The sequence below is a fragment of the Bos grunniens genome, chromosome 2 (assembly GCF_055505025.1).
Source record: "Bos grunniens cultivar Pamir isolate PY7600 chromosome 2, Bosgru_T2T1.0, whole genome shotgun sequence".
Classification (NCBI taxonomy): Eukaryota; Metazoa; Chordata; class Mammalia; order Artiodactyla; family Bovidae; genus Bos; species Bos grunniens.
Genome location: NC_141166.1, coordinates 15,239,402 through 15,257,859, shown reverse-complemented (window position 1 = coordinate 15,257,859; position 18,458 = coordinate 15,239,402). Strand labels below are relative to the sequence as shown.

The 18,458-nt window shown below is 48.6% G+C and overlaps 1 protein-coding gene and 1 long non-coding RNA gene across 3 annotated transcripts in view; both read left to right on the top strand.

Annotated features, from left to right (window-relative positions):
• The first annotated feature begins 4,391 nt into the window (after window positions 1-4,391).
• On the top strand, window positions 4,392-5,677 carry LOC147377589 (uncharacterized). Its single transcript, XR_015139477.1, has 3 exons — window positions 4,392-4,468; window positions 4,872-4,919; window positions 5,418-5,677. It is a non-coding gene; the product is annotated as an uncharacterized LOC147377589 (long non-coding RNA).
• Window positions 5,678-15,539: 9,862 nt separating this feature from the next.
• The window catches only part of PTP4A2 (protein tyrosine phosphatase 4A2), a 28,341-nt gene continuing 25,422 nt past the window's right edge, over window positions 15,540-18,458 (top strand). For both annotated transcript variants that reach the window (XM_086333783.1, XM_086333792.1), the window contains exon 1: window positions 15,540-15,920. The gene's annotated coding sequence lies outside the window, so the exon portion shown is untranslated. The remainder of the gene's footprint in view (window positions 15,921-18,458) is intronic.

Here is an 18,458-nt window from a genome sequence, read left to right as displayed (position 1 = left end):
TGTCGTTACTGATGCGACCCCTGGGGTGGTGCTTGGACTATGGTCACTATGCCCCAGTTTCAGAGTCCCAGAAGACAGAATACAGCTCAGCTTGGGTCAAATGTACACCTCTGGTTCAAGCACTGTGAGGATTGCAGGGCAGGCTTTGGTGAGATCGTGAGTCTAAGGGCACCTCTCTGTGAGGTCTGTGGGCAACAGTGGTCCTCAAGAAAAGAACTGCAGCTGGACAGACACTCCCAGACAAATCCAGTACAAAGGGGGAAGAAATTAAGACTGAGAGCCTACTTGCGAGACGTGTAGTAATTTAGGCTGCAGGTCATGATGAAGACCTGAAGTGGAGCAGAAACAATGGGAATGGAGGAGAAAGGAGGCGATCGATGAGATGCTAAGGGTATGGTGATTTGTGGGCAGGGCAGGAAGATGGCAAAGACAATGTTTGAGCCTCTGGCTTGGGTAAAGGGTAAAAGGTGGTGTCATTCGTCAAGATGGGGAACCCAGGAGGAGGAGCAGGTTAGGGAGGAAGTAAAAAGTTGGGTTTAGGGTGTGTTGAGCCTGCTGTGCCTGGGGTCATGCAAATAGAGCTGCTTGGTGGCATTTGGTAGAAGATCTAGGCTGGAGATATGATCTGGGAAGGTGTTAGTTGCTCAGTCGTGTCCGACTCTTTGGGACCCCATGGACTGTAGCCTGCCAGGCTTCTCTGTCCATGGACTTTTCCAGGCAAGAATACTGGAGTGGGTTGCCATTTCCTTCTCCAGGGTATCTTCCTGACCCACGGATCGAACCCTGGTCTTCCACATTGCAGGCAGATTCTTTACCATGTGAGCCACCAGGGAAGTGACCAGCGAAGAGGTGGAAGTTAAAGACCTGGGAACAGATTAAACCTGGGAAGGGGCTTGAAGATAAGGAAGGGAAGACAGCTAAGAGCAGAGTCATGAGGACAGGGAGAGCAGCCAGTACCCAGAGTGCTGGTCTCAGGGGGAGGAGAACCAGGGGGCTGTGGTCTGACAGAAGCCCCAGGAGGGAGAGTTTAAAGAAGGGGGTCGTCAGAGTGTTTGAATGTTTGCAGAGGGCAAGAAGGAATGGCCTGGAGACAGTGTTTGGGATTTGGCAACTAAGAAGCCACTGATGACTGTGATGGCCGTGGAGTGGTTGGGCCGAAGGCAAGGTGCAGGGGCTGAGAAATGATCGGGCAGGGAGGATGGGAGGCAGGGTGTCAACTCTCCCTGGGACTGGGGCGTGGCAGCAAGGAAGAGAGTTTGTCCCACAGCGAAGAGTTTGTGTAAAACAAGATTTCATGGGAAGGCCTGGCGGCAGGCTAGAGACCCAGGTGTAGCTCATGTCTTATTCTGAGAGCAGAAGGGAATGGAAAGGTCTCAGATGCCCCGTGCTGTCTTGTTTATGGAGCCTGAATGAAAGCCCCTCCTAGGGGCCAGCAGAGGGAAGTTGCCCTGAGAGGAGGCCCTGGTTTTGAGGTTGGGTTTTGCTGGGTTTCCCCCATTCTGCATCTAGTTTCCTTGATCCACTGATTATCTCGGGCCGGTTTTGCTGAATGACTCAGGAGTTTAAGCAAGCTTTGCTTACTCGGTTTCACAGTTCTGGGGGAGGGGCAGTCGGATGCTTTCCTGATAACTGGGAAACAGTCATTAGATACTGAAAGGAGGACAATTAGGCCTCAGCTTCAGGGGCACAGAGAGAGAGGGAGGGAGAAGAGGGCAGGGGAGAGGAAAAGAAAAAAAAAGGGGAAGGCTCTCTAAGCAGGAAAGAATTTCAGTGCCTGGACCTGGAAGCAAACAGCTGATTTTGGGCTCCATTGCCTCTCTGCCTCCTGCTGTGTCTTAATAAAAATAACAATATGCAACAGGTAGTGAGCGCTTTCGCCCTCACCAGACTCTGTTCTAAGGGCCTAGGGGCTTTATCTCTGAAGTCTATTACTCTGATGATTCTGTTTGACACGAGGAAGTTGAGAGTTAGGGAGGTGAAGTCACTTGCCTGGGGCACCCAGCCAGTAACTGGAAGTTCTGCGACATGACTGCCAAAAACCTGTGTTCTCTACCCCGTGTGACTCCGCACTTCTGAGGTTGTGGCTAGGTGACCCACAAGGTGGTGGGCTTGGCCAGGGGCCTCCGCGATGAAGCTCTCAGCAAATGCCTGGAAACAAGCTTCTCTCCGGCTCGGGTTTCTACTGGGAAGGAAGGGACAGGATCCTCTCAGCTTCTTCTGAGGCTCCTTGTCACCTGAGACACCCTTCCAGAGCTCCCTCCCCCGAGCGTCTAAGCCCAGGAATAAAGGGCCTATTCACTGGGCCTCTCCTAGCTGGTCTGGAAGTGGCCAGGCAGCAGCCTGCGGTCAGTCCCCCTCCTCCAGCCTGGCCCCTCCTCTGGACTCGACACCTGGTATCTCTTTCTTGTGTCCCTGAGCCCAGGGCACCTGAGGCCCACACGCGGTATCGCTTTTTTGTCTAAACTGTCCCCCAAGAAGACACAGTTTTGTGTGCTGCCTGCCCTCGTCAGTGCTCTGTTCCAAGGGTTCCTGTGGAATCCAGGCTCCGGTAAACACCCAAAGAGGAGGAAGTGGGCCAAGCCATGAGCCTGCGATTGCATCAGGACTGACGCACTCCCTGCCTTTTCCCCCACCTCGGTCTCCAGAGGAGCCCTTGGGGCTCAGCCCAGGCCCTTTCCACCTTCATTCAGCCCAGGAGAGAGGCTCAGGCCAAGGTGAAGAAGGGGTTGCTGGGGAGGGATGCAGCTTAAACTGCCCTCTCCTTAGCTTGGGAGAGAAACAGCCAACACATATGAAAGATAGAGGCGATGCAAAGGTGAAGTGGTCAGAGGACAGGGTCCAAAGAGGCTGGGAAAGTAACGTCTACGGAGTTTCTACTGAGTGCCACATAATAATGACAACAGTAATATCTGACTTAGGGACACATCAGGCACTAGATCAGGGGATTCTGTAATAAGTAACTAGCACGTTTTGTCTGGGGCTGCTATATGGTTCACCTGTCTCATCCCATCTAATTCTCACATCACTGTGTGTTGTATGATTATCATTATACATTCTTTTTTTTTTTTAATAGGAGGATAATTGCTTTTCTATGTTGTGTTGGTTTCTGCTATACAACAACGTGAATCAGCTAGAAGTATAAATACGTCCCCTCCCTCTTGAGCCTCCCTGAAACCCACCCCATCCCATCCCTCTAGGTCATCGCAAAGCACCCAGCTGAGCTCCCTGTGTTATACAGCAACTTCCCACTAATTATCTGTTTTACACATGGTAGTGTCAGAGAAGGCAGTGGTACCCCACTCCAGTGTTCTTGCCTGGAGAATCCCAGGGATGGGGGAGCCTGGTGGGCTGCCGTCTCTGGGGTCGCACAGAGTCGAACACGACTGACGCGACTCAGCAGCAGCAGCAGCAGCAGCAGTGTATATCTATGTCTGTGCTACTCTCTCAATTTGTCCCATGTTCTCCTCCCCCACTGTGTTCACAGGTCCGTTCTCTATGTCTGCGTCTCGATTCCTGCCCTGCAAGTAAGTTCATTGGCACCATTTTTCTAGATTCCATATATATGTGTTAATATACAATATTTTTCTCTTTTTGACTTACTTCACTCTGTATTTCAGAGTCTAGATTCATAGGATGATTCTTTTACATGTGAGGGAAGTGAGACTCAGAGGGTTTAAAGTCCAGAATTACGTCACAGTTGGGCACTGGAGCAACAGGCTTTGGATCCGGTTCTGTCTGTTCTTTGAATCATCATTCTATAGTAATTAATGTAATTTTTGTCAGCAGGAGTAGGGCAGTTAATGTTAGCTTTGGTTTATAGATGGTGAAACTGAGGCTCAGATAAGTGAGTTGACATGTCTGAGATCCACAGTGCAAATCTCAACTCTTGTCACCCTTAATTTCGGGCCCTCATGCTGAGTTCTTTGGGCCCAAGAAGAAGGAACTCTTGCTAGAGTGTTTCCAAGAGTCCTTGTCAATGCAGTGTGAGCTTGTTTCTCCCCTCCCTACAAGGTCACCTCTCTGGGCAGGGATAGAATCGACACCTGCCTTGGTGAAGTCACTTGTCACGCTGGCTTGTGGTCATCTGCTGACCCAACTTTCCCTCTGGACTGTCAGCTCTCTGAGGGCCAATTCTGGCTATTCAGTCATCTCTCTGCACTGCTAGTGCCTGGCCCAGAGGAGGGTTTGTTGGCATGAATAAATGGATTCAGTTGAGGAGCTGAGATTTGAACCTAGGTCTTTTGGGCTCTGGCAGAGCCATTCCCACGCTCTCAACCCACTGCAGGCCCCCCTCAGCAGTGAGGCCTAGTTACACAAGCCGAAAAGCAAACAGCCAAGGCAGGAGGTCAGCTGATTTAGAATCCTTTCCCTCTCCTCCCCTTTCCTTTTTCCAGAAGTCAAGGAGAAACATGAAAAACTCCAATGTGCCCTGAACCAGTCTCAACCCCCCAAGTCAAGGAATGTAAAGGTGAGGAGTTGCCATGGTAACAGCAGAGCCAGGTGTGCTGGTGAATACTCAGTTCCTGCAGGGAAGTCATGCCCGGTGCTTGTCTGAGGATTTTATGATTTCTGGTTATAGGGGAGCCGCATTTCATTTGTTTCTCTTAATGGGACCTTACAGGAGACTTTTGCTTTTCATTGCTTCCATTTGCTTCTAAGTGGAAAGGGAGAGGAAAAAAAAAAATCCCCTCCCCACCTGCACAGAGAAATGCCAAAAAACACCAGCAGTGCCATTAGAGGCTCTGCCACTGCTGGTCATAAAACCCCATCGTCACTTAAATCGCTCTATTTTAAAGGTTTGTGAAAACTGCACCAAATTGATTTTTCCCATATCACTTCTATCTGTTATTTCTGTGGTTTCTCTTCTTCAGTGCTGCATTTCCTGGGAGCAAGAGAGCAAGTCTACATGGAAACTTGAGGTACTCTGATGTGGTTTGGGAACCAAAAAATAATTGTTTAAGAGGTTACCAAATTGTTTTTTTTCCCCCCTTTTACTTACTGACGTACTTATTATTATTATTTTTTAACCTTGGGTCTGTTGCAATGGGCTTTGGCTCACAGAGTGCAAACTTAACTTAGCTTCAGGTCATGATCATTGTTGAGCAGAGATCTTATAAACACAATGATGGAAAGAGCCTTAAAAGTCACCTGGCTCAGAGGTCCCAGAAGTTTAAAAAGTGGGGAAGGGGATCCAGATATGGTTGCTAGCTTTTAGTTTGGCCAAACAACAACATTAAAGAAAAACAACTATCATTTACTACAACCACTACTTCATGAAAGGAAGGATATTTTATTTTATTTTTTTTAGCAACTGAACTTTAATATCTTTCCCCAAAATTCCCAATTTATAAATTACTCTGCATTTGTGTATATATTTACACAAATATACATCATAAATTCCCTCATCTTAAATTCAGCCTTTCACAGGAGCAGGGTTCTGGGAATCTGAGACAACTGCTAGTCCGAGCTGGTACTCTAAGGAGCCCCTTGGTCTTAACACCGGCTGCTGTGTGCGCATCACAAGGGTCCACCCTGTAGCACCACAGATGCACAGCAAAGGTGCCAGGTCCGTTGCAGTCCAGAGAAGGATATTTTAATACCAAAAAAGGTAGGAAGAGTATACTGTCAGAATGAAAGCCTGTTCCTTAAACTGAATAAATTTCGCATATGAAATGTACCTTTTTTGTTTTTGAAATTTACCTTTTTATCCTTACTTTTCTGCTGTCTCCATCCACAAGCACCAGTCTTCGCATAGACATTTGAGAAACCACTGGTTTGGTTTACTGTTTCTACCAGTAGTTCTTGGAGATGGTGTCGGGCTCTGCTTAGTTACTTCTAGTGGCTGGAGTGCTCATTACTTCCCTTTTTGATAATTGAACCTGTTTCTTCTTTTTCCTCTCCCCTCTCTTGCCTGCCCTTCTTCAGGTTGGTTATTGTCTCTCTTATATTCTCCCTTATCTCTCCTGCAGTTACCACTTTTGTAGCATTTATCCTACACTATTGTACTCCCTGGGTGATACATTCATGGACAACTAGACCGTTGGTTTCTTGGGGGCAGGGTGTACATCAGTTTGCTATTGGATCCTCTGGCTCATCACTGGTAGAAGCTCATTACTAATTGTTGACTGAAGAAATGAACTTCTACCTACCAGACTAATGATATCATGAAATAATTGTAATAATAATCATGAAAATAACACATTAGTTGGGACTTCCCTGATGGTCCAGGGGTTAAGACCTGATCCTCCCAATGCAGGGGGGCCAGTTCGATCCCTGGTCAAGGAACTGGATCCCACATGCCACAACTAAGAGTTTGCATGATGCAACTAAAGACCCAGTGCAGCCAAGTAAATAAATGGTGGGTATGTGTTTGCATGCTCATCTGTGTCTGATTCTGTGACCACATGGATTGTAGCCCGCCAGGCTCCTCTGTCCATTGAATTTTCCAGGCAAGAACACTGGAGTGGGTTGCCATTTCCTATTCCAGGAAATAAATATTTTAAATAAATATTTTTTAAAAGTGTACTATAGCCTAAGCACTTTGTGTAATTTACATCAGGGTCAGCCTTTTATCTTAGGGTATTTGGAATAAGATGAAAATGATAATCTATGCAGCATGGTGCTTTAAAAGGAACAGTTTCTCTGGGAATTTATCCTACAGAATTCCTCTAAAAGGAATCCAAGATGTATGTGCAGAAATGTCCATTCCAGTACTGCTTGTGTTAGCAAAAAATGGAAACAATCCAAGTATCTATCATTAAGGAACCTGTTAAATTATAGTTTAGCCATACTACATAGGCAGCCTTTAAAAGAATAATGTAGATCTAAATGCAACTGACATGGGAAAGTGTCCAAGGCATATTGCTAAGAGAAACAATCCCATTTCTATTAAACATGCACACATGTGCGTGCATATAGGAATACATCAAAAAATATGAATGTACAGAGAAAGATAGGGAAGAACAATATAATACAAACTGTTAATGGTTTTCTTTCTTTAGGTATGATTACAGGGGACTTTTACTTTGTTAAGCATTCATCTCTATAATTAAAAATTTTTTTATAAGAAGCATATATTATTTTTTAACAGCCTTATTATTATTATTGACCATACCACTAAGCTTTTAGGATCTTAGTTTCCTGATCAGAGATTGAACCCGGGCCCTGGCCATGAATGCACTGCCTCCTAACCACTGGACTGCCAGGCAAGTCCCTTAGCAGCCTTAAAGTAGAATTTACATATTATAAAAGGTGCATATAATTTTTAAGGCTGGGGCTGGGAGTTAGAACAAAGCTAGAAAGGAAAGGCTTCTGACACTGAGGCTAATCTAATCTTCAGTTCTTTTGTTTGTCCTGTTCCCTTCCCCACAGTGGGTCTTCCCACCCTCCTCAGGCCCTCTGGTGGCTCAGTGGTAAAGAATCCGCCTACAATGCAGGAGACTTGGGTTCAGTCCCAATCCCTGGGTCGGGAAGATTCCCTGGCAACCCACTCCAGTATTCTCACCTGGGAAATTTCATGGATAGAGGAGCCCAATGGGCTCCAGACCATGGGGTAACAAAGAGTCTGAAACGACCTACCGACTAAACAACAACCCCCCTCAGGCCCTCAATATCTTTAAATGGCCTGGGAAATTTGTTTTCTTTATCTGGGCCTATGAGAGGCTACACTAGATGACTTCTGAAGTTCTTTCCAACATTAACTCTGGTAAGTTTGTAGCCCTTCTGCTCTTTCTCTCTCCTACCAAAATTGATTTTTAGGGAGGGGCTGATAATCCCAGTCTCATTATTTAATACATGCAAATGGCTGGTAAGACCCAGTTTTCCCCTCTTGTGATATTTGCATTGTAATAAAAGATAAGCTATAGTTTTGGCTTTCAGCCAAGAAGAAACCTTCAATTGTGTAGTTTATATGTACGCAAGTTGAGGACACAGTAGGTGATATGTTGATGGAAGCAGGGCAGAAAGCCACTGTGAGGGCAAAAAGTCAAGATTCTGGCCATGGCACCTGACGGAACCAAGACCTGCACCATCGAGGAAGGAGTCCTCTGTTTCACAATGTGACTTTGGGGGCTGTGGTGGTTTAGTCACTAAGTCGTGTCCCACTGTTGCAACCCCATGAACTGTAGCTAGCCAGGCTCCTCTGCCCATGGGATTCCCCAGGCAAGAATACTGGAGTGGGTTGCCATTTCCTTCTCCATATGTGACCTTGATTGCCCCATTTAACCTGGTACTTTGAAGTCTTAGTGTGTCAGAGACTTAATATATGGTCAGAGAGCATATATTAAACATTTATACACAGGCTTCCCTGATAGCTCAGTTGATAAAGAATACAGCTGCAGTGCAGGAGACCCCGGTTCAATTCCTCGATTGGGAAGATTCCCTGGAGAAAGGATAGGCTACCCACTTCAGTATTCTTGGGCTTCCCTTGTGGCTCAGCTGGTAAAGAATCCGCCTGCAATGTGGGAGACCCGGATTCAATCCCTGGGTTGGAAAGATCTCCTGGAGAAGGGAAAGGCTACCCACTCCAGTATTCTGGCCTGGAGAATTCCATGGACTGTATAGTCCATGGGGTCACAAAGAGTAGGACACGACTGAGCGACTTTCACTTTCACAGACAATCTAAGTCACTCTGAAAGAAGTTGCCATAAGAAAAGTTTACACCGTTAAACCAACATCCCTCATGGAGGTAGATCATAACCACAATTGATATCATTTGAGAAGCAGATGGTGCAGAGGTGTAGATGGTGTTGAGGGTATGGGGCTCAGGACAGATACTCTTCGGTTCAAATCCCTCTGGGTGTGACTTTGGTCAAGTGGCCTCTCTGTTATTCACCTTGGATAACAATTTCCACCTTCTAGTACTGTTGTGAAATTGAACTCCTAATACCTATAAGCCTTCCCCGGTGGCTCAGTGGTAAAGAATCCGCCTGCCAATGCAGATGCCGCAGGAGACCCCGGTTGGATCCCTGGGTGGGGAAGATCCCCTAGAGTAGGCAAACCCACTCCAGTATTCTTGCCTGAGAAATCCCATGGAGGTGCCTGGTGGGCTCGCAAAGAGTCGGACACGACTTAGCGATTGAGGACGCAATACCTATAAAGTGAAGTCACTCAGTTGTGTCCGACTCTGTGCAACCCCATGGACTATAGTCTACCAGGCTCCTCCGTCCATAGGATTTTCCAGGTAAGAGTACTGGAGTGGGTTGCCATTTCCTTCTCCAGGGGATCTTCCAGACCCAGGGATCTAACCCGGGTCTTCCGTGGTGCAGGCAGACGCTTTACCCTCTGAGCCACCAGGGAAGCCCATAAGAGCTTACTACAATGGTGCCTCGCACAGAGTAAGTCTCAGTAAGTGTTAGCTGTGAGCATCATTACTTCCCAATCACTGCGTTCGCTGTGTAGGGAAATTTGCTACACTACTTCCAACAGCACTTTTTCACTTCTTAATAAATTCTTTGGTATTTTCCAACTGCCCAACAGGGAAACTCAAGGTTATCAGGGAACGCTGTGAACTGAATCGAGCAGTCAGGGCAGCGCCAAACTTAAAGTGCTGGCTCGGAGTCCTCCCCTGACTCTCAGCACCACTTTCCCGGGGCCTCAGTTGCCCTAAGATAAAATAAGGAGGTTGAGCCATGTTTCTAAACTTTCCCCTCTTCCTCGCTGCCAGTTCCTGAAGTCCTTTTCTTTCTGGATTTCTGACTGAAATCCAGTAACACCTGACGGCGGTTGAGAGGGGGATCCTGACAGCTGATGGGCCGGATCCAGGAGGAGGCTGGGCCCTTGCAGAGCACCCAGGCTCAGCCTTGATTCAGCGGCAGCTTTCCCGCTCCTACCTGCACCGGGGGAGGGAATTTCTGACCCGCGAACCCATCCCGGGAGCCAGCCTGGACGTCTCCCGGAATTCACAGCTTCTCTCCCTCCACACCCGGCTCCCCCTAGCAGCACGCGCCGAGGCTCTTCGGTTAGGAGCGCCCGAAGGCCGACTGCAGTCCGAGGGCGGACCGCCAGGGTCTGCGCTACTCGCCGAGGCTTCCCGCAGAAGCTGATTGACAAGGGCAGGGGCGGGGTAGTAGGTGCCCGCAGCCCGCAGTAACCCGGGCCCTGCCCCCTGGGCCTCCGCCCCTGTAAAGAGGGCTGTAAAATTCCGGAAGAGAGATTAGAGGCAGGGGATGGGTGGGGCGGTGAATCAGTACATTCTTTCCTCCTCCTGCCTCCCCCTCCCCCGTTATCACTTTGGAGAGGGTTGAGTCCTCTCTTGGCCTTCTCCTGACCGGTCCACTGGCAGGGTCCAGACGCGCTAAGCAGTGCTGGGCAGGGACCTCCCAAGCTCAGCTGAATTTTCTGGAGCCCGGACCGCTCATTTTGCAGCTCGTGACCCCGTTTGGTTTCGGGTTGGGGAATTGGTCGTTGCTTCCCATTGGGTCCTTTCCATAGAGAAGTCCACCGGCCTGTCTGTGCATTTGTCAGTAGCTCGCATGTATTATTAGGTAAGCCCCGGCTCTGTCTTTTCTCCCTAAAACTTCGCAGTGTAGGCATACTTTATCTCCTGATAGCTAGGCAGAGAGGTTCGGTAACCTGCCCAAAGTCACACAGTGGCAGAGTCAAGAATAATCCCAGCTCCGTTGATTCCCTAGATTTCCTACCAAACCCTGCAGCTTTCTTAACTTGAAGATTTTGAAAGGCAGCATCCATTAGGGGATAGGGAAGAAACATGTATGGACTACCTCCTACCATGCTGGGTACTTTAAATATGTCTTTAAAGACTGAAAGCCATACAGTCCATGGAATTCTTCAGGCCAGAATACTGGAGTGGGTAGCTATTCCTTCTCCAGGGGATCTTCCCAACTCAGGGATCAAACCCAGGTCTCCCACATTGGAGGCAGATTCTTTACCAGCTGAACTATCAGGGAAGACTTTAAGGATTTATTTTCACAGCAACCCCCTGAGATAGATATGATCATCAATGCCCTATTACACAGCAGGCAACTTTAAGTTTTGTGGTTTTTTGTTTTTTTGATATGGATCACTTTAAAAGTCTTTATTGAATTTGTTACAATACTGATTCTGTTTTATGTTTTGGGGTTTTGTCCAGGAGGCATGTGAGATCTTAGCACCTGCACCCCCTGCATTGGAAGGTGGGGTCTTAACCACTGAACCACCAGGGAAGCAACTTTAGAAGTTGGGAATTTGTGGGGCTGAGCTGGGATTCCTGTAGAGTAATAGTATAAAACTACAGTTAATGTCTCTGTAGTGCTTGGCAGTTTACAGAGCACTTTCAAGATCGTCATTTCAGAGCTATCCCATTTCACAGATGAGGACAGAGGTTCATTCCTGAAGTTAAGTCATCTGTCCAAGATCACAAAACTGCAGAGCCTGCAGTTTTGAAATAAACTCTATAGAGTCAGTAGTAGCAAAGTTCATGCCCTTTACTCATCCCACAGTTCCATGTACCACTCTAACGATTGTAATAATATCTAACGTTTATTGAACACTTACTATGTGTCCAGTATGGTGTTACCTGAATTATATACACTAGTCCTGTAAAGCTCAAAACTATGTCATGAGGTAAGTACTGTTTCCTTTTCCATTTTACAGATGGAGAAATTGAGACTAGGTGAAGTAACTTCCCAAAGTTACAAAGCAATAAAATGGCAATGCAAGGATGCCTGATGAAACAGTCTAGGGTCTCACAGTGGGAACCAGGCACCTGCGTTGTGCACCCACTTCTATGTAAAACCACTTCCCTAAGGGTCTTGGTTTCTTCGCCACACTACCGTTATTTCTTTCTCTAACCCCCGTGTGTGGCAGGCCCACACAGCTCCTGCTCTCAAGGAGCTAATGCTTCATAAAATCATTTGAGAAGACCGCCAAATTTGCCTCACAGGGGCGCTGGAAGGATTAATAAGCTAATGGCACTTGGAATGCTTGAGCAAAGGTGCTGGATGAACTCAGAGCACTTATTATGTGTAAAACTCACTGCCAAGGGTGGTTCACACCGTAATAAGGGGCCTGCAGCCCAGTTCGTGATCTGTTTGACGTGTGCAACTTTCCTTGGGAAACCGTTTGCATAAGGTCATTCATGCATAAGGACAGCATTTCCCTGCTGTCCTGGGAGTGTGGGGAGTTGGTGGTGCCCTGGTCTCAGGCCTTTTGCTCCCAGAGGAGGGTGTCGCCAACATCTTAGAAGGGATTCCGGCTTAATTTGACACACACGTTATTGACTGGAGTCGGAGGCTAACCTCATGCTTGTGTAGGCTTCAGAAGCAGACACGGGCTGAATCCTGCTTCTGTCACTTTGTCTCTCTGAGCCTCCAGTCTCTTTTTATTATTTGGCTGCGCCACGTACCTTGCAGGACCTTTGTTCAATCTGACCGGGGATTGAAGCCCTTGGTAGTGAAAGCGTGGAGTCCTAACCACTGTACTGCCAGGGAATTCCGTCCAATTCCTTTGAAAATGAGGAATTCCTTTCCACTTCCTCACAGGGTTATTTTGAAGAGTAAACTTGATAATATATTTTAAAACACCTTGTGCAGGTTCAGAATAGAGTAGATGCTTAATAAATAGTACCTGTTATGATGGCTATTAATATCTTTATGTTGTTATTACATTATTAACTGACATTTTAGGGCTGGACTGAGAGCTAGACGGGGGAAGAGTCATTCGTTTACTCAACAGTCTGCTACACTGCCTCAAGTAACACAGTCTAAATATGGGAGAACATGAAACTAGGCATTTATAATACACGTGATACAGGCTATGATAGGGGATTGCATAAGGTGTTTTGGGACTTCAGCAGAAGAATCAATAACCAGGAGACTCAACAAAAGTTTTGCAGAGCAGGTAGTTCTCTGTTTCAAACCTGTGCTTTGAGGAAGTAGAAAATGCTGTCTGCTGGAGCCAAGTAGAATGTGAGAGCTGAGCCTGTGTTCTTCACCCAAAGGGCCTGGATTCTGATCTGCAGCCCCTCTTGCTTCAAGGCCTCTCAACTCCCACACAGCCCACCAGCCGGCTTTGCCCTGGAATACCTATCTCCTCCTTCCCTGGTCGCTCAGACTAAAACCCAGGAGACCTGGGTTTGATACCTGGGTCGGGAAGATCCCCTGGAGAAGGAAATGGCAACCCACTCCAGTATTTTTGCCTGGAAAATCCTATGGATGGAGGAGCCTGGTAGGCTACAGTCCAGTGAGGTCAGGTCGCAAAGAGTCAGACACGACTGAGTGACTTCAGTTTCACTTTTCCTGGGCTACCTACTGGTGGTGAACATCCTGGGATCTGTGCTGTGGTGAGGTGGCTGAGTCATAACACCTTTCCTTTTACTGCTAAACTGTAATGAATGCCTTCTTGTCAAGAGCAAAGCCCCAGGTTGACCTTGTGGGGAAGGTGTACTGACCATTGCTTCTCCCCACAGGGCCAAGTGAATATGTGTGTTGGGGTGAGGAGGTTGGGGAGAGGCAGCCCAAGGGGCAGGAGTACCTTCTAGATAGGTGTCTGACTGACTCACAAGCTGGAATCAAGATTTCCAGGAGAAATATGGGCTTCCCTGGTTGCTCAGTGGTAAAGAGTCTGCCTGCAATGTGGGAGACACAGGTTCAATCCCTGGGTTGGGAAGTTCCCCTGGAGAAGGAAATAGCAACCCACTCCAGTATTCTTGCCTGGGAAATCCTATGGACAGAGGAGCCTGGTGGGCTACAGACCATGGGGTCACAAAGAGCTGGACATGACTGAGTGACTAACACTTGCTTCTTATGGGAGAAATATCAACAACCTCAGATATGCAGATGATACCACTCTAATGGCAGAAAGCAAAGAGGAACTAAAGAGCCTCTTGATGAGGGTGAAAGAGGACAGTGAAAAAGCTGGCTTAAAACTCAATATTCCAAAAACTAAGATCATGGCATCCAGTCCCATCACTTCATGGCAAATAGATGGGGAAAAAAGTGAAAAACAGTGACATTTTCTTGGTCTCCAAAATCACTGAGGACAGTGACTGTAGCCACAAAATTAAAAGATGCTTGCTCTTTAGAAGAAAAGCTATGACAAACCGGCACAGCATTTTAAAAAGCAGAGACATCACTTTGCCAACAAAGGTCCATATAGTCAATGGTATTGTTTTTCCAGTACAGATGTGAGAATTGGACCATAAAGAAGGCTGAGCACCAAAGAATGCTTTCAAATTACGGTGCTGGAGAAGAGTCTTGAGAGTCCCTTTGACTGCAAGGTGATCAAACCAGCCAATCCTAAAGGAAATCAACCCTGAATATTCATTGGAAGGACAGGTGGTGAAGCTGAAGCTCCAATACTTTGGCCACCTGATGTGAAGAGGGGACTCATTGTAAAAGACCCTGATGCTAGGAAAGACTGAAGACAAAAAGAGAAGGGGACCACAGAGGATGAGATAATTGGAGGGCATCACTGACTCAATGGACATGAGTTTGAGCAGACTCAGGGAGATGGTGAAGGACGGGGAAGCCTGGCATATTGCAGTTCATGGGGTTGCAAAGAGTAGGCCACTACTTAGCATCTGAATGACAATTCTGAGAAGATGAGGCTTCCCAGGGTGAAGGAGGAAGACAGAGCCCCTTGCCCCTTTTCCCCAGCTCTCAAGGGTAAGCCTCCAGTGCTGCTTTCCTGCTGCCATCTGGCAATGGCCCAGACCAATCTCCCAAGTCACTGGTGACCACATCTTCCAAACCAAAACTCCTAATTCATGGTCCGACAAAGAATTTCTGCCCCCCTTCTAAATGCAAGAGAGAATACTGAGAGCTCTAGAATAATCCGTGTCTTTAAATTCAGGGCCTTCTCTTTATCACGCATTTTTCATACGTAATGAAAAGAGCCCCACGAGGTAGCTGATAATCATTTTTATTTAATAGTTGAAAATACGAAGATAGGAAGTAACTTGCCCAAGATGCTATCTCCCGGAAGTTTGAATTTTGATCTCCTCGGATTCCTAGGTTTGCGCGCGCGCGTGTATGTGTCGCGGGCGGGGAGCGAGGGTAGGGGCACGCAAAAATATCCTGAGCAATTGCAGACGCACACGCCATTTATTTGGGGCCTCGAGAAAGGGCAGCCAAGAACTGAGCTGCCCCGGTTCTCACTTCTGGGTTGGAAATCCCCGAGCAAAGGGCTCGGTCTCCGCCTCGTCCCATCAGGGTCTGGCGTCAGGCCTCAGGGCCCTGTCGCGGGAAAACACCCTTCGACCTTGAGGGTCACCCTGCGGCCTCCGGCCCTTGCTCAGCCCAGGTGCGGATGGGCGGGCCACGGCGTGGGCTAATGACTCCCCCGATCAGGTTCTGCACCCCCCCGCCTTCCCTGTCACATGGACGCGCCTTCCGCAGCCAGAAGTGCTGATCGGAACGAACCACGAGGAGGAGCGGGGGAGGCACCCAGGGCAGTGGGTCAGCGCCCCGCGGGGCAGGTGGGCGGGCCCCACCGCCTCGAGCCGGCCCGCCAGCCAGTCAGCGGGCGCGGAAGGCGGGCCGGCGGGCGCGCGCGCCGCGCCCCGCAGCGCCCCCTGAGGGGCGGCGGCGAGAGCTGGTTCCGGCTGCGCGCGCAGCGGTGGTGGTGGCGGCGGCGCGATCGGCCGGGGCTGTAACCGTCGTCCGTCCGGTAGCGGCTGGAGCGGCAGCGGCGGCCGGTCACGGCGCGAGGCGAGGCCACAGGGCAGCGGCGGCAGCGAGGACAGCGGCAGCAGCCGGAGACGCAGCGGCGGCCGTAGCAGCAGCAGCAGCAGCAAGACGGACTCGTGGACACGCGCCGTCGCCGCCGCCGGGCCGGGCCGGGTGTCGCGCGCCGAGGCTGGGGGGGAGTCGTCGCCGCCACCGCTACCGCCGCCGCCGCCGCCGCCGAGGTGACTGAGGAGAGAGGCGCCTCCTCGCTCCCGCCGCCGCCAGACTTCAATGCCCAGTCCCCAGCTCGCCAGCGTGAGTTGCGCGGCTCCCGGGCGGCCCCCCGCGCCGCCTCCCGGGGGCCTCGGGGCAGGGGAGGGCGGGAGGCGCCGCAGCCATTAGTGCAGGCCCGAGACACGTCCCCGGAAGGAGGGCCGGGCCGGGGCCGGGGGCGGGGGGAGCGCGGCCGGGAAGCGTGGAGAGCGAGGGTGGGGGTGGGGGGGATCGCGCGTGTGGGAGGGGAGAGGAGCGAGTGCTGTGTGCAAGAATGTGGAGTGTGTGTGGGGGGGGAATGTGCGTGCGTGAAGGCGAGAGTGAGTTGGGGAACAGGGCTGAGTGTGCATGTGGGGAGAGCGTGGCGGGGGAGAAAGTGCAGATGGGGGAGTTGGGGGGCTATGTGTATGTGTGTGCGCGCGCGCGCTCGCTTGCAGAGGAGAGTGAGGGGAAGTGTGAGTTGGGGGCGGTAGCGGGTACAGTGTCAGGAGGGTGGGAGGTGAGTGTAGGGGAGAGGGAGCTGGGAGCCATGTGGGAACGAGTGAGTGAGGGGAGAATGCTTGTGCGTGGGAGAGTGGGGTAAATGGGGAGCGTGAGTAAGTGGGGGAGGGAGAGTTTGCGTGCTAGGGGTAGAGTGATGGGCGGGACAACGTGAGAGCAGCGTGAGAGCGAGCTGGGGAGAAGGTGAAGGGCAGGCGGATGAGGGAGCGTGGAAGTGTCTGCCTGTGATTGTCCAGTCTGTGAGCAGGCATCCTTGGGGGCCATCCTTGATCGTTTTCTAGGGCCGTAGTGAACCTGGGTGTCCTGGGTTAAGGAGTTCTTTCCAGGAGCATCTTGTTCCTGGGTCCTTGGGTTCAAGTATGAGCAAAGGGTACAGAAGTCTATTCCAGTGGCAATCATTTTCTGGCCCTGTGCCTCCCCCCGCCACCCCCCCCCCCCAATATTTCAGAACATGGACATCAATTTCCAAATTTGTCGAGCACATGATTGGTTGGCATCCCACCCTAGTCTGGGTTCTGAAAGCTAACTAAAACAAGTTTGAGTATTGCCTGGGATCCTAAACTCTTGCCTTTTGAATGTTCAGATAGACACTTGTAAAGTACTGCTAGTTTTTCAGGTGAGAGGTGTTTTATTGTTAGGTAAATATATAAGAAATGTGTTTTAGATTTTAGCTCTTTGCTACCCTTCTGGAGAGAAGCTTTTAAGAAATAGTAATGGTGTAGCATGTTGATGATGAAGCTCAATCATAGGGTAGTTTATTATTTTCTAGAATTTTTCAAGAAATGTATAAAATAGCAGTTCTAGCATCATTGTATGCATTCAGCAAATGGTTTTCTGTGTGGAGTCACCAAGTTGTAGCTGCTGCTGGATTAAATCTGGTAGTTACTGGCTGCCTTGCTCTGTGTTACAGAGTCGTTCAGACAGGAAGTCAGTGAGGTTATTATGCCTTATTCCACATGCAAAAGGAAATTAAGGCTTCATCATCACTTGCCAGCATAATCATTGTGTTGGTGAAGATGATGAAAAGTTGCTTGCTGGTATTCATTTTAAAAGTAGTTTCATGTTGTATTGTGAATGGATTAATCATTGCCATGGGCTTTTCCAGATTCTTGTGTTGTAGAAGGAAGAAGGGGTTCTTGATGAAGAGTGCCTTATACGGATTTTATACTGAAATGATGAGAAGTCTCTTAGAAGTTGGAAGTCTTTTCAGTTCATGCAAAGAGTAGTGTGGTCCTTTTGGTATTAAATGTGATAGAACTACAAGCAAAAGCATTCGTGTGTAATTAGAAGTCAGAAATTATAAATTTCTTACAGTGTCCTTGATCATTAGCATGCTCTCTACTTTGAGAAACAGTGAGTAGTATTGTTATCATTCGGTGGGTGACTGGATTAATTAGTATTAAGTGCCTACTGTGTACCAGGTGCTTTTTATACTCTTGTTTAGTTCTCACAGCTACTATTAAAAGGTGGTAGGTGTTCTCATTTGCATTCATTTGACACATATGGTTTCTATTTGCCAGACTTTAGGGGTACAGTGATGAGCCCTCATTGACTTACAGTGATGAAATGAGGCAGTATGGAGACTCAAAGAGGTTAATTAACTTGTCCCAGGTCAGAACGTAAAAGAATGGGAGCTAGATTAAAAACCCAGGTCAGTCTGACTCCACAGTCTTTGATTTCTCCACTATACCATTAATTTCCCTCACGCTAGGTTGTCTGTCTTTGAAGTTTCTCGTCCACACAGTGACCTAGCAGCTTGTACAGGTAAGAGGTGTTGAGGTTAATGCACAAGACTGACTGGCTGGAGGCGAGTAGATCTTTAAGGACATGCTAACTTGAGGCTCTCTGGGGCCTAAGTTAGGATAGGCTTTTATGTGGGTGGAGATTCTGCCTTGGAACTCACTTGGGGCCTTAGGGTGTATGCTTTGAGACAGAGTTTTTATGAGGCACCTGGGATATGTCTGGGAGAGAAAAGTCTGATTAAAGAAACCCAATAGACTTTTGTGTTTTTTATTTTTGGGGAAAGAAAAAGAGTGTATTAATTGGGTCTAAGAGTCACAGAAGTTGTCTTTTGTAAAA